Here is a 13,726-nt window from a genome sequence, read left to right as displayed (position 1 = left end):
CTTTTTAACAATTTCGTCCAGTGTTTTAGTTCTCAAATCCTTCAACAGTGCCTGCCGTATAGCAGAAGCATATTTGGTGAGTAAATGAACTAAAAGCTTTTGTGTCAGAGATGCCAGAAAGAAGATACACCTTCTGTGGCAGAAAGAGGGACTATCATATCTAAATTACGTTCTACAACTAAGTGACAAGCTAGTCCTGGGCAGTAAAGAATCAATGACCCATCTGAGTAACAATCAATATAGTAAAGGTAGATTAGTCACTTGGCCAAAAATGGTAATAAAGATTGACACAATTATAAACACACTAGGACAGAGAATTAGAAGGGGCTTGCTTAGATTTAGTGGCACAACTGAGGCTCTCTTCCTGGGGAAGTGGCCAGTTCACACAGTGAGCAGGGACGAGGGAAGGTGAGAAGACCTCTTCTCCGCAAAGTTTGCAGCAGGATTTGATCTTGGAACCCTCACACATAAACAGACTTCGTGATTATGAGCGCTCCAAGATGCCCAACCATGTGTTTGGAAGTGGGGCTCTCGGGTTGGGAGAGGGAAGGGACAAAACAAAAACCACACGTCCACCCTAAGCGGCCTTGGAAGGTGCCAGGCAGATTCCACTCAAGCTCAAGCTCCTCCTTACTGCTCCCCCCACCTCCATTTCAGCTTTCTGGGTGACTCCCACAAAAGTATGTGGAGCCCGGGAAATGACTGGGGGGGGGGGGGAGTGATTCAAGGGTTGTCTCCATGGAGACCTAAACGACCGGAAACAGGCTTCACAGCCGCCAAAAGCAACAGCTACCACACGACAGGCGGCCCCGGCAAACTGGCCCAGCCCGGCGATGGGGGAGCCCCGCGCTGCCGCCAGTCCAGCAGACATAACGCTTGCGCGCCAAACCTCGAGCTCGGGGATCGCTGGAGCAGCGGGGCGGCCTCGGGACGAGTGCCGGAAGCTGGCCTGGTCGGCGGCGGCGTCTCCACGGCGCGCAACGTGTTCGGGAGCGAATACCGGGTTGGGGCAGAGAGAGGCAGGACCGGAACCTGGAGGAAGAATCATCGCGAGAACAGGCCGCATGCAGCTCCGCCAATCAAAAGTTCGGAGAGGCGGTGACGTCACGAGGGAGGCGGAGGCGACTTGAGGGTGTGAACGGCGCGGGACTCGCCAGTGAGTCTGAGGCGTCTGCATCCACCTCACGGCTTTCTGGGCGTCGTGGCTGTCACCCCACATCTCTTGATGCCTGCGTACCCTCCTGAACCATTCTCAAGTTTGACCTTCTACGGTTTCCCCACCAGCCTATCCAGACTATGCCAGAGTGAGGAGCCTGGCAGCTTCAGACTGTGAGATAGTGTAGAGGGGTTGGGGTAGGAGAATTTGGACTAAAATGAGAAGTGCTGGAATGAACTAGCTTATACCAAAGGGCATTTATTTGTTCGTTAAGCTACGAGTTCGTGGGCTTTTCCTGGGGAATGATGCCAGCAGCTAGCCTTGAAAGTTGCCTATTTATTTTATGCAGCTCAGATGGTGACAGGATTCCGCCCTTTAAAAAATGAATAAAGAAAACTGGGTGCTGTGGCCTTCGCCTGTAATCCCTAATACTGGAGTGTCTGCGATCAAAGATGACAAGTAGATTCTGAATGTAAGTGCGAGTAATGATAAGAAGATTTTCTGAAGGATGAAACAGTTGTCAAAGATTTCTGTCCTGAGCAGAGGTGTAGAGGCAGACATTTACTTGGAACAGGTATGGATGGGTTTTGAAGAAATTTTGAGAGGCGATCTATTGGCAAGATCAAGTACTGTCAACCATCTGAATCTACAGATTCTGAATCCATGGATACAGCCACATGAACAGATTTGTAGGTGGGGAAGGGAAATTGAGTCTATATTGAACATGTACTTTTTAAACTTTTTAAAGATAAATTTCCCCACTGGGACATGGTAAATTATACAGGACTCTAGGCTTTCACACACAGACCAATGGACGGCACTGTTAGGAGAGAAACACAAAGGTACAATGTCTATGTGCATCTCATATAAAATAATACTTTTCAAAATAAACTCTAGGGAGTGGAAATTAGGTGTGGTTTTTTTTTTTGTTGTTGTTGGTTTTGTTTTTTTCTGCCTTGTTTATCTGTCATAGTAGGGTGGGGGGGAACACAAAAATACAGGGACAAAGTATGAACAAATGCAGCAGTGATACTCACTAGACACTGTGTTAAAAATGAACTATACTACTTGTGGGTGCGAGGAGAGGGAAAGACTGGGATAGAGCGAGGGAGCAAGGAAGGGAAGACATTGTCCAAAAACTAATGTACTACTTATCTGACCTATATAACTGTAACCCCTCTATACATCACCTTTATAACAACAAAACAGAAAACAATCTTGAATATCTAAAAGTAATCCTTAAACAACTATTTACATAAACACTTTGTTAGGTTATTATAGATAATCTAGTGATAGTTCAAACTGCACCTGAGGATGATGCCAGCTTATGCCTTTTTCTATAGGCACCTTTTGTTGTTTTTAATTTTTGATTTCAGTACTAAAGTTTGAACTCTGGGCCAGAGAACTAGCTTGGCTTTTTCTCAGGGCTGGCACTCAACCACTTGAGCCACAACTCTACTTCCAATTTTTTTGCTGGTTAGTTGGAGATAAGAATCTCTTGGGTTTATCTGCCTGAATTAGCTTCCAACCTCCATCCTGAGATTTGTCTCCTGAATAGCTAAAATTACAAGCATGAGCTACCAGTACCCAGCTTCTACAAGAGTTTTGAGCATCCTCAGATTTTGGTATCCTCATGAGGAAGAGGGTCCTGGAGGCAGGGATGGATATTGAGGGGATAATTGTCAAGGCCACTCTCTATACTTGTACACAAGAGGCACATAAGTGAGAGGTTAACTCCTAGGTCCCAGGAAAGTAGGATCAAGAGAAAGTTTGGTTTTAAAAGTTGAAATAAGGGGCTGGGAAGGTGGCTCAGTGGTAGAGGGCTTGCCTTGCATGCATGAGGCCCTGGGTTCAATTCCTCAGCACCACATAAACAGAAAAAAAAAGCCAGAAATGGCGCTGTGGCTCAAGTGGTAGAGCGCTAGCCTTGCGGTGAAGAGCTGAGGGACAGCGCCCAGGCCCAGAGTTCAGGCCCATGACCGGACCCCCCCTCAAAAAAAAAAAAAAAAAAGTTGAAATAAGCCAGGTGCCAGTGGCTCCCATCTTAATCCTAACTACTCAAGAGGCTGAAATTCAAAGCCAGCCCAAGAAGGAAAATCCATGATACTCGACTCCAATTAAACGCACACACACATACACAAAAAGCAAAAAGGGCTGGGAAGGTGGCTCAGTGGTAGAGCGCTTTGCCTTGCATGCCTGAGGTCCTGGGTTCGATTCCTCAGCACCACATAAACAAAAAGAAAAAAGCCGGAAGTGGCGCTGTGGCTCAAGTGGTAGAGCACTAGCCTTGAGCTGAAGAGCTGAGGGACAGCGCCCAGGCCCAGAATTCAGGCCCCACGACTGGACCCAAAAAAAAAAGAAAAGAAAAAAGTCAGAAGATGTGGCTAAAATGGTAAAGTGTTAGCCTTGAGCAAAAAGAGCCAAGAAAGGAAGGAAAAGAAAGAACACATAAATATTATATATGTGAGCCTCCCCTCTTTGCTTTCCTCTACATTATCTCCAACTTGAGTGACCTTCCCAATATTCCCTGAAAGCAGTCCTTTCTCTTATTGTACCATGCTTTTCGCAGGTCTTTCTCATACGAACCTGAAAAACTTCCTCACATTTGAGAACCCTCTTCAACTGTCACCTCCTTAATGAAACCCGACAAGTCCCCCTTCCATTATACTTAGGGCTTTTTTTGTCTTGGAATATTTTTACATTTTTAGTACATAGTACTTAGGCATGTTCATTAAGCCTCCTGCTAATTTGTGAACTTTCACAAACACAGACCATGACTAGTACGCTGCCTGAGCCAATTTGTGCTCAAGGGTAGCGCTCTACCACTTGAGCCTTAGGGCCACATCCAGCTTTTTCTGAGTAGTTTACTAAAGAGCCTCATGGACTTTCCTGACCAGGCTGGCTTCAGACTACAATCCTCAGATCTCAGCTTCCTGAGTATAAGATTACAGCCTTGAGCCACAAGTGCCCAGCCTGGCAAATGTTTATTGAGTTAGGATAAGAGGGCTATCCGTGTGCAGTAGTGCTTTCCTTACCACTGTGTGGCAGCAAACTACAGAATCACTACTACCATTAGTAAAGGGTCTAGCCATCAGTCACCAAATTGCAAAGAATTTTCTGAGTGTGAAGTTATAGGGGGGCCCTCATTGTCCATGCTGTGTATTTCTTCATTATTTGAATAATAACATATTTTATATGAAAGTACTTTTTATATTTTATATATAAAGACTATAGCTTAACTTCCTGCCAGAAAGTATGTTCGAATAACTTCTCGGTACAGTTTTAATAATTTATCTATTATAAGATAGAAATATAAATTTGAAACTTACAAAAATTACTCAGTATTATTTTTCTTTATTCATTCACATTATTGCTTATGTATTTTTTTCTTTTTGTCAGTCCTGGGGCTTCAAATCAGGGCCTAGGTGCTGTACCTGAGCTTTTCCATTCAAGGCTAGAGGTCTACTACTTCCAACCACAGTTCCACTTCCAATTTTCTGGTAGTTAATTGGAGATAAGAGTCTCATGGATTTCCTTGCCCAATCTGGCTTTGAACCACGATCCTCAGCTAAGATTACAGGTGTGAACTACCAATGCCCAGTTTGCTTATACTTTTTACACAGAAAAACTTAGTAATAAAGAAGTATGTAAGAAAATATTAGAACAAAAAAAGAAAATATTAGAACAGAAAATTATACATTATGTTTACAACTTCATAAAATATAGATGTTATGAACAAGGATTGAAAAAGAATGTGTTTGGCTCGGCAGTTAGCCAGACTGATATAATTATGAGGGAATTTTTTTTAACCCAGGTGTGCTAACACACACTTGTAATCCCAGCACCAAGGAGGTCGAGGCTAAAGGATCACCAGCCTTCTCTATAGTACAAAACTGTCTCTACTTTTCTAAAAAAAATAATAAAGAGTTGCTAATTGAAATACCTTCAAATTCCAAAAAAAAGTTGCCATTTTTAACATTTGGGCTATATTTCTGTCATCTATACCAAAGACAGTAGTTCTGTTGGCACTGATAGAAAAATAAAAAAATTTAAAGTATAGAATACCATCTGAAGGCAAATGAGGGAATTTATATTGCCCTGTTCAGATGCAATCCCAATTCTCAGGAGGGAGTAGTAGATACTGATCTACTTACAGGATATAGTCATTAAAGTTTCCTAGATAGAATTAAACCTATCAATAGCTTAGTGACTTATTGAGTTTAGGGAGTAAGTGAAAGATACAGTGGTCTTCATCCTCTGGCAGGACTGGGTTGAGAGCCCCTAGGATAGCTTCTTGGAAGGCTTTTAGGTTATCAGTGAGCTTAGCACTTTTGTCCATTTCCACTGTTGGTTAAGATATTTTGCAAAAATAGTAACTTCTTTGGGCAAGTGGATGCCCTGCCCTAGTGGCTCACAGTACCAACCTTGTGGCAGCACATTAACTTTAGAGCTCACTGCTGGCATCTGCTGAGAGTTGGATTTGTCAGGATTGGCTTAGAACCGGGTGGGGTTCTGTCTTCCAGAGAGAGCAGGGACTTGAGCCAGGAATTCCCTGGGAAACTTGGGGCTGCCAGACTAACAATAACAGCTGTCAGAACAGAACCCTGCTATGAGCCACACCCCAGCCCCTTCCGGATGTGGGATCCTCCTACTAACCGATGAACAGGTTTACTGTCTTATTTTATAAATGAGAAAAACTATTTTTTTCTAGGGACTAAAGGAAAGGATTGATTTTTTTTAATACTCCCTTGTGAACCGTTACCACTGACTAGTAAATTGTTTAATTCCTCTATACCTTTTTTTAAATCTATAGTAGTGCCTCCTTTTCTACATTGATGTAAAACTTAAATGAGATACTACATATACAGTGCCTAGAATTTTTGAAACATAATACTGTATGTATTCAACAAATGGTTTCTTATTTTTCTTGGACCCTAGATCACAAACCCTAGGCTGAATGAAGTCTTTCCGAAGATATCCATCTATATCCCACGTCCTCCAAAGGTGTTATCTAAAATGGTAAGAAGCTTTTGCAGATGTAAGATAAGGATTTTGAATTAAGGATACTACCCTAGATAAACCCATTGTAATTATGAGGAGCTTTTCAAAAGGGAGAGAGGAGGTCAGAGTCAGGAAAAGGAGATGTGAGGATGGAAGCAGAGGTTGGAGTGATTTGCTTTTAAACAGAAGGAAGACACCCCAGGTTAAAGAATGCAGCCACACCCTAGAAGCTGGAAAAAGACAAAGAAAACATTCTCCCAGGGTCTCCACAAGGAATATATCCCAGCTGCCATCTTGATTTTTAAGACACATAACTTCTGATCATCAGAGCAATAAATGTATGATACTTTCAGCTGTTAACTGTGTGGCATTTGTTACCCCAATAGAAAATGGATATACTCCTAAAGTAAAACAAACAAACAAAAAAACTAGGGGACACATGGTTTCCTTTATTTGCAATATCTAGTATATGTCTGAGTCAAGCAGAAAAGGTCAGATAAGGTGATGTTAGGGAAATGAACCCTAAAATATGTATTCAAATGTTTTTTTTCTTTCATGCGATTGTTTCTAACACATTTATAAGATTATTTCTTTGTTGCTTTGTATGTCCTTCCCCCACAGTATAACCCCTGCTTTCACTGTATTTGATGTTGGTATAATTTGTGGAGGGGAAGGGGAAAAACAAATCGTTTAAATAGGGATACAGGTGGACCCATTGCAACAATGAGTTGTACAAGCCATTATGTCGAAAAAGAACTTTACAACTTTGGGGGGGGGAGGATTGAGTTGGGGGGAAGGGGGAGGATGAGAAGGGATGGGAAGGGGAAACAAAGGAGGAGGCTACAATGCTTGATAAGAAATGTACTCATTACCTTGCCCATGTAATTGTAACTCCTGTGTACAGTATTTTCACAATAAAACAAAAAACTAGGGAACAATGACAATAGACTCATATCTAAAGCACCCTGACTCCAGGATTCTCACCCAACTGTCTGCCTTCAGCCCATTACTTCATTAGCTTGCATTTTATCAGCTCAGATACCTCAGAACTCATTAAATGAACCCAGAGCAGGAAATTTATGGAGAACTATGCTAGCTTTCCTGGTGCTACCTTCTGCAATCAGCCAGACATGGCTATTGGAGTGGGGAGGTTCAGTGCAGTGAGGTAAGGACCTTCATGTGGCAGTATGGAAAAACTCATTCGAACTCAGCTATGACATCATGATGCCATAGCATGCATAAACCACAAAGGCCTAAACTGAGGATTCCTAGAAGAAATAAACCACACTGTCTGGCCCGGCATGCTGGAAACTTTTGTGATGTTTTAAGAGTGGGAATTAACTTCAGAAGACCTAGGACTGTAAGGTTGGAATAGAGTGTTTGTATGTCAGGAGCCAGGGTCTTAGAAACCTTGGGGTCCTAGAGAAGACTCTAGATGCCCATATAGTGGCCCTCCACTCACACTTACACCCTCCCCTCAAACCCTGAGCCTACCTGTATGAGGAAGTAAGTCTGTTAAGCCCCTTCCCAAATTTCCAGTAGCTTTCATGTGTTCCTCATGAAAGGCCTAAGAAGCATGCAGATTAGATTTGTATTTTTTTCTTTGTTTTTGTCGGGGGGAATTGAACACAGGGCCTTATGCATGCTAGGTAAGCATTCTAGCACTAAGCCACATTCTCAACCCCTAGAATTTGTATTGCTGTTACTGATGAAAGAAAGAACTTGTTAAAAGGAGCAAGTGGCTCCTATGCAATGATTTTGATGCTTGGGCCAATGATCTTTCCATTTTATTCAGAACTATCTTTTTTTTTTTAAACTGAAAAGACCAGTTGCTACAATGACACTTCTATACAAAATGAAACAATGCCATAATTACAACGGCTTGGGAATTAATGGCATAAGTGGGTAATTTAGGTTTAATGTTCAATCCTGGAATAGGTGACCTAGGGGGCAGAGAAAGAAGCTTTCCAAGTGTCACCTCTGCCATCTGGTGGTCAAATGGCACTATAACTACAAAAACAGGGTATTGATACTGTCATCATATAAGTTATGCACAGCCCTGAGGTCAGGTGAATGATTTAAGTCAAGGCTCTGACTTTTAGGGCCTGAGATGACAAAATAAAATGTTAACTGTACAAATATAGGTTGAAAGTTTACCAAAATATCTTTGTGCAGGGTTAAGAACAGGATAGTTTACAATAGAAGAGCCTTTCCATCCATTTATTCAATAAATATTTATTAAACACTGTCTTAGTTGGTTTCCCAGGAAACAGAGACTTGTGGGAGGGAGGGTGATTGGGGAGTATTCTTGAGGGAAAAAGAATTGGTCAGAGAGAGCTGAACTGGGATGAATTTAGAGCAGAAGCCTCAGCCAATCCAAAGGAGGTACTCTGAAGTTGGCTAGACACAAGGACTGATCCTCTGTACTTCATCTACCCATTGTCATTAGACTAGCCAGGAGCTTCAGCAGCCAATGTGGGTTGTGTTCAGGGAGTAAGAACCTTGATCTTAAAGTGCCAGTGGGGGGGGGGAACACTGGGCAGTGCACCACAGCATCCACCATGGGTACCCACTGTGTTCTGAGCACTGTGACAGAGCCTAGAGATAGTAGGAAATGACATAACATCTCTGCCTTCAAAGTAATCTAGGAGTGCAGAGAAAATAAATAAGGTTTTAAAAAGTCAGGAAACAGGAGATGAAAGCAGATGGTGGTGGAGCAATAGGGAATCAACCTATCTCTTTCTAATCAAACAGAGATTTGGGGTCCTAATATGCACATCTCCCCCAAGAGATTAACAACAACAAATATATTAACAAATAGAGAAGCACAGGAATGGGGAAAAAAACTTGTACACACAAGGACAGAAAACTCTCCATCCCACCCTGGCAATGGGGCTAAGCTGTGAGAGTGGCTCCACTGTCTGGGACTCCAGGATCCCACTAGTGAGAATGCAGGCTCCAGACACATCCAGACACAGGAAATTTCCACAACCCTGGACCTGGCCAGCGCAGACAGAGACAAAGACCAGCAACATGAATCCACGACATCCAGACCCAGAGATCTTCCACAATGCCACCAGTCAGCCCACAACCAACTATAGGATCAGTGAGTACTATGCCAGAGACCCACCCCAATGGGAGACCAGCACTGGTGGTAACCCACATAGCTTGGCCTGGACCCCTCAGTCCTAAGAAGGGGTATCACACTTGAAGAGGACAAAGAAGCCAGAGCCCTTCCTTATTCCCCCTCAACCCACTTGTTGGTTTCCAGTGGGAGGCCACCAGGACTCATACTAGCTGGCACTAAGACCTTGCATCTGCCACAGCCCTGGCTGTCAATGGGGAAACCTCACCTGTTTGAAAAGAACACTGACAAACCCACTGGTGCCAGCCCCTCCTGAAGCCTCACACCCATCCCAGAGGCTGGATCTAGACCTTCAACCCCAGCCAGACCTGAGGGCCCACCAGCTGGTGGAGAGCTCACTAGCCCAGGGCCTGAGCCAAGCACATGTTCCAGTTTGAAGCCAAGAACCAGCCACCTGCAGGACAAGAATCAACTAGAAGCCCAAGCACAGACAAACTCCTGTATACCTATGGGAACCCGCCTCAGAGGCCTGAATATAGTCTTCCCAACCCCTGTCCCAGATAAGACCAGGCTGAGAGCTTGATGGCCCCAGGCCAATGCCTTTCAGCTAGACCAGAGCCAGGTGCAGGTGCACAAGTGCTTGCTGGCCAGAGGGCCCAACGTGGACTATTTCACCCAGTGTGAGCTAGCCTGGGCCACACATGTCACCACCTGTCAGGTGAAAGCAGACAAGCTCGGGCCTCTGCCCTGACAATCCCTGAACCCGAATGCATAAATCACAGTGAAAGATTACAAGATTCATGAACAATCAAGACAACAAACAAAATACAAAAGCAAACAACAATCCAAGAAGGACCCCAATGACAATGAAGAAGAGATGAAGAACAAAAGAACCATTAAAGAAATGGTAACATAATTGGTCAATGAAATAAGAGATCAGATGCAAAAATAAATTCAAAGAAATGACAAAGGAAATCCAGGACTCCCAAAAAAAGATATGGAAATAAAAATAGACCTCTATACACCCCATTAGAAGACAAAATTAGCACTATGAGAACTGATCTTGGAAGCATAAAAGGTTCAATTTTCCCATTGCAAACCACAGTGGAATGCCTCGATAACAAAATAAGTGAAATGGAAATAGAATATCAGGAGTCAAGAATAAAACAGGGAAACTAGAACAAAAAAATCAAAGGTATGTAGAAAACACTCAGAATTACAAGAATTGGCAGACTCAACCAAGAGATCAAATTTACACATAATTGGGATCAATGACGGGGAAGAATTCAATACTAAAGGCATCAAAAACCTATTCAGTAAAATAATAATCTTGAGAGAAAAATCTTACCCACCTGACAAAAGCATATAAAACCCCCAGTAGATAGCATCCAAGAAGAAACATTTCTAGAATCATCATATTAAAAGCATTAGACTTGAAAAGCAAAGAATTGAATTTGAATGCTCTAAAATCAAGAAGCTACATGATAATGTAAAGAAAAATAGAATCACCACACAAGCTCTCAACCCAAGAGGAAACTGGAATGAAATTATCCAGACCTTGAAGATCAACAACTGATGTCAAAGAAGCCATTATTTACATTTGAGGTTGATGCTAAAACCTTCTATGACAAACAAAAATTAAAGGAATCCATGAACACCAAATCACTATTACAAAGAATAGCAAAGGGAAATATACAATCTGAAGAAAACAATCAAAATCAAGGAAACACATTAGACAAAAATCACTAGAAGACCAATTTAGTAAACCACAAAAAGAGAAAAAAAAGCAAAATATAGGAAGTGAAGTAAATGACAGGGAATATGACACATTTCTGTATAATAAAGCTATACATTAACAGACTCAATACCTCTATCAAAAGAAAAAGAACAGCAACTTCAATTAAAAAAAAAAAAATAAGATCAATCCATTTGTTGTCTCCAAGAGATCATCTCACAGTCAAAGATAAAAACAAACTGAGTGAAGGGATTGAAAAAGATCTTTCATGCAAATACACCCTGCAAGAAGGCAGCAGTAGCCATATTAATATCTGATAAAAATAGGCTTTCCATTAAAATCAGTACAAAGAGGCAAGTAAGGTCATGACATAGTAATTCTTGCAGGGGTAGCCATATTGGTATCTGATAAAAATAGGCTTTTCACTGTTCACAATAGCTAGGATATGGAAACAACCCAGATGCCCCACCACAGATGAATGGATCCAAAAATTGTGGTATCTATACACAATGGAATATTATGCAGCCATTAGAAATGACAAAATAATGGCATTTGCAGGGAAATGGATGGAGCTAGAAGGAATCATGTTGAGTGAGGTAAGCCAAGAACGAAGAGACAAACGGTACATGGTCTCCCTGATAAGTGGATGCTAAATCCAAAATGTTAGGTGATATGACAAAACTAACAGGACTTAAGAAACAAAGAACTCCCACTCATCTGGTTGAACCACTACTAAATATCCCCATGCTGCTGATCACATATATGGTGTATAACATGTGAACACCGTTATATGTTACAGACTGTGATAGACAATTTGCTCCAGGAAAGTTAGAATGAACTTGTGACTTTAAATGAGCATCATTATTCCACAAGACTGTGAAATTCCGGAAATTATGTAATCACTTAATCACAATAAAAAAAAAAAGAACCTGGGGAAGGGAGGGAGGGAGGGGATGGTAGGGGGAAAACAATGGAGGGGGTAACAATGTTCAAGAGGAAGTGTACTCATTACCTCACTCATGTAACTGTAACCCTCTGTATAGTATCTTTACAATTTAAAAAAACAAAACAAAAAAAAATAGGCTTTTCATTAAAATAATCACAAAGAGACAAGGAAGGTCATGACATAGTAATAAAGGGAATGATCCATGAGGAGGAAATCACAGTGGTCAATATCTATGTACCAAATAATGGAGCACCTAAATACATTAAATACTTTTGGGCTTACAGAATAGGATAGACTCAAACACAATAATAGTGGAAGATTTTAATACCCTACTCTCACCAAAGGACAGAAGATAAGCAAAAAAGCCTTTGAACTAAATGACACCATAACCCAAATAGACATAACAGACATCTACAGAGTAGTCTGCCCAACAACAACAACCCAATTCACATTCTTCTCAGCAGCTCATGGAATATTCTCCAAAGTAGAGCATATCATAGTCCACACAAAGAACGTTAGGAAATACAAGGGGACGGACATAATTCTTTTTTTTTTTTGTCGGCCGTGGGGCTTGAACTCTGGGCCTGGGCGCTGTCCCTCAGCTCTTCAGCTCAAGGCGAGCGCTCTACCACTTGAGCTACAGCTCCACTTCCAGTTTTCTGATGGTTTTATTGGAGATAGGAGTCTCACGGTCTCTCCTGCCCGGGCTGGCTTTGAACCATGATCCTCAAATCTCAGCCTCCTGAGCAGCTAGGATTACAGGCGTGAGCCACCAATTATGCCCGGCCTGACATAATTCTTTGCATCCTATCTGACCACAGTAGAATCAAATTAGTTTTGTTTTGTTTTTTTTGGTTGTGGGGCCTGGGCACTGTCCCTCAGCTCTTCAGCTCATGTCAAGTGCTCTACCGCTTGAGCCACAGCACCACTTCCAGCTTTTTTTTTTCTGCTTATCAATCCCAGGGCCTCATGCATGCTAGGCAAGCACTCTACCCACTGGGCTACCTTCCCAGCCCCTCAAATTAGTTCTTAACAACAAAACATGCTGTAGACATCACTCAAACCCATGGAGGTTGAATAACACACTATTCAATAACATCTGAGTCACAGAATAAATTGAGGAAGAAATTAGAAAGTTCTTACAATTCAGTGAAAATGCACATGCATTACAATGGAACCCTGGCATACAGCAAAAGCAGTGCTGAGGGGTAAGTTCATAGTTCTAAGTGGACACATACAGAAGACAGAAACAGTCCAAGTAAATAACCTAATGATGTAATAAAAACTGCTAGAAAAAACAAGAAAAAAATCAAAGCTACAACTACTAGATGGAGAGAGATAGCAAAGAGTAGGGAAGAAATTAACAAAAATAGAAACTAAAAAAACTTCATAAAATCAATGAAACAAAAAGCTAGTTTTTTTGAAAATTAATAAAACTGACAGACCACTTTAAATACTAAAAACAAAAAAAGAGAAGATATTCAAATCAATAAGATCAGAGATGCCACAGGAAACATTACAACAAAAATTGAAGAAATCAAATGATTATAAACAATCCCTTCCAAACCTATATTTACAAAAGAAGGAAAGCCTAGCATAAATAGATGAATTTTTAGGAACACACACACTGCCTAAACTGAACCAAGAAGATATGAACCGCTAAACAAGCCAATAACATGCAATGAGAAACAGGAAGTAATCAGAAATCTTCCAACAGGAATAGCGCAGGCCCAGATGGATTCACCACTGAATTCTAGGCTTTTAAAAATGAACTAATACCAGTACTCCTCAAGCTTTTCTGCG

The 13,726-nt window shown here is 41.7% G+C and overlaps 1 protein-coding gene across 2 annotated transcripts in view; it reads right to left on the bottom strand.

Annotated features, from left to right (window-relative positions):
• Positions 1-957, bottom strand: part of Thada (THADA armadillo repeat containing) — a 309,811-nt gene extending 308,854 nt beyond the window's left edge. Inside the window, exon 1 of one of the 2 annotated variants that reach the window (XM_042675483.1) lies at positions 890-957. The gene's annotated coding sequence lies outside the window, so the exon portion shown is untranslated. The remainder of the gene's footprint in view (positions 1-889) is intronic. The other variant, XM_042675482.1, reaches the window with a different exon arrangement.
• Positions 958-13,726: the final 12,769 nt, after the last annotated feature.

Source organism: Dipodomys spectabilis, unplaced genomic scaffold (genome assembly GCF_019054845.1).
Source record: "Dipodomys spectabilis isolate Male_0828 unplaced genomic scaffold, ASM1905484v1 ptg000026l, whole genome shotgun sequence".
NCBI classification, from domain to species: domain Eukaryota; kingdom Metazoa; phylum Chordata; class Mammalia; order Rodentia; family Heteromyidae; genus Dipodomys; species Dipodomys spectabilis.
The sequence above is the reverse complement of the archived record's forward strand: the minus strand, read 5'-3'. Positions and strand labels throughout refer to the sequence as shown.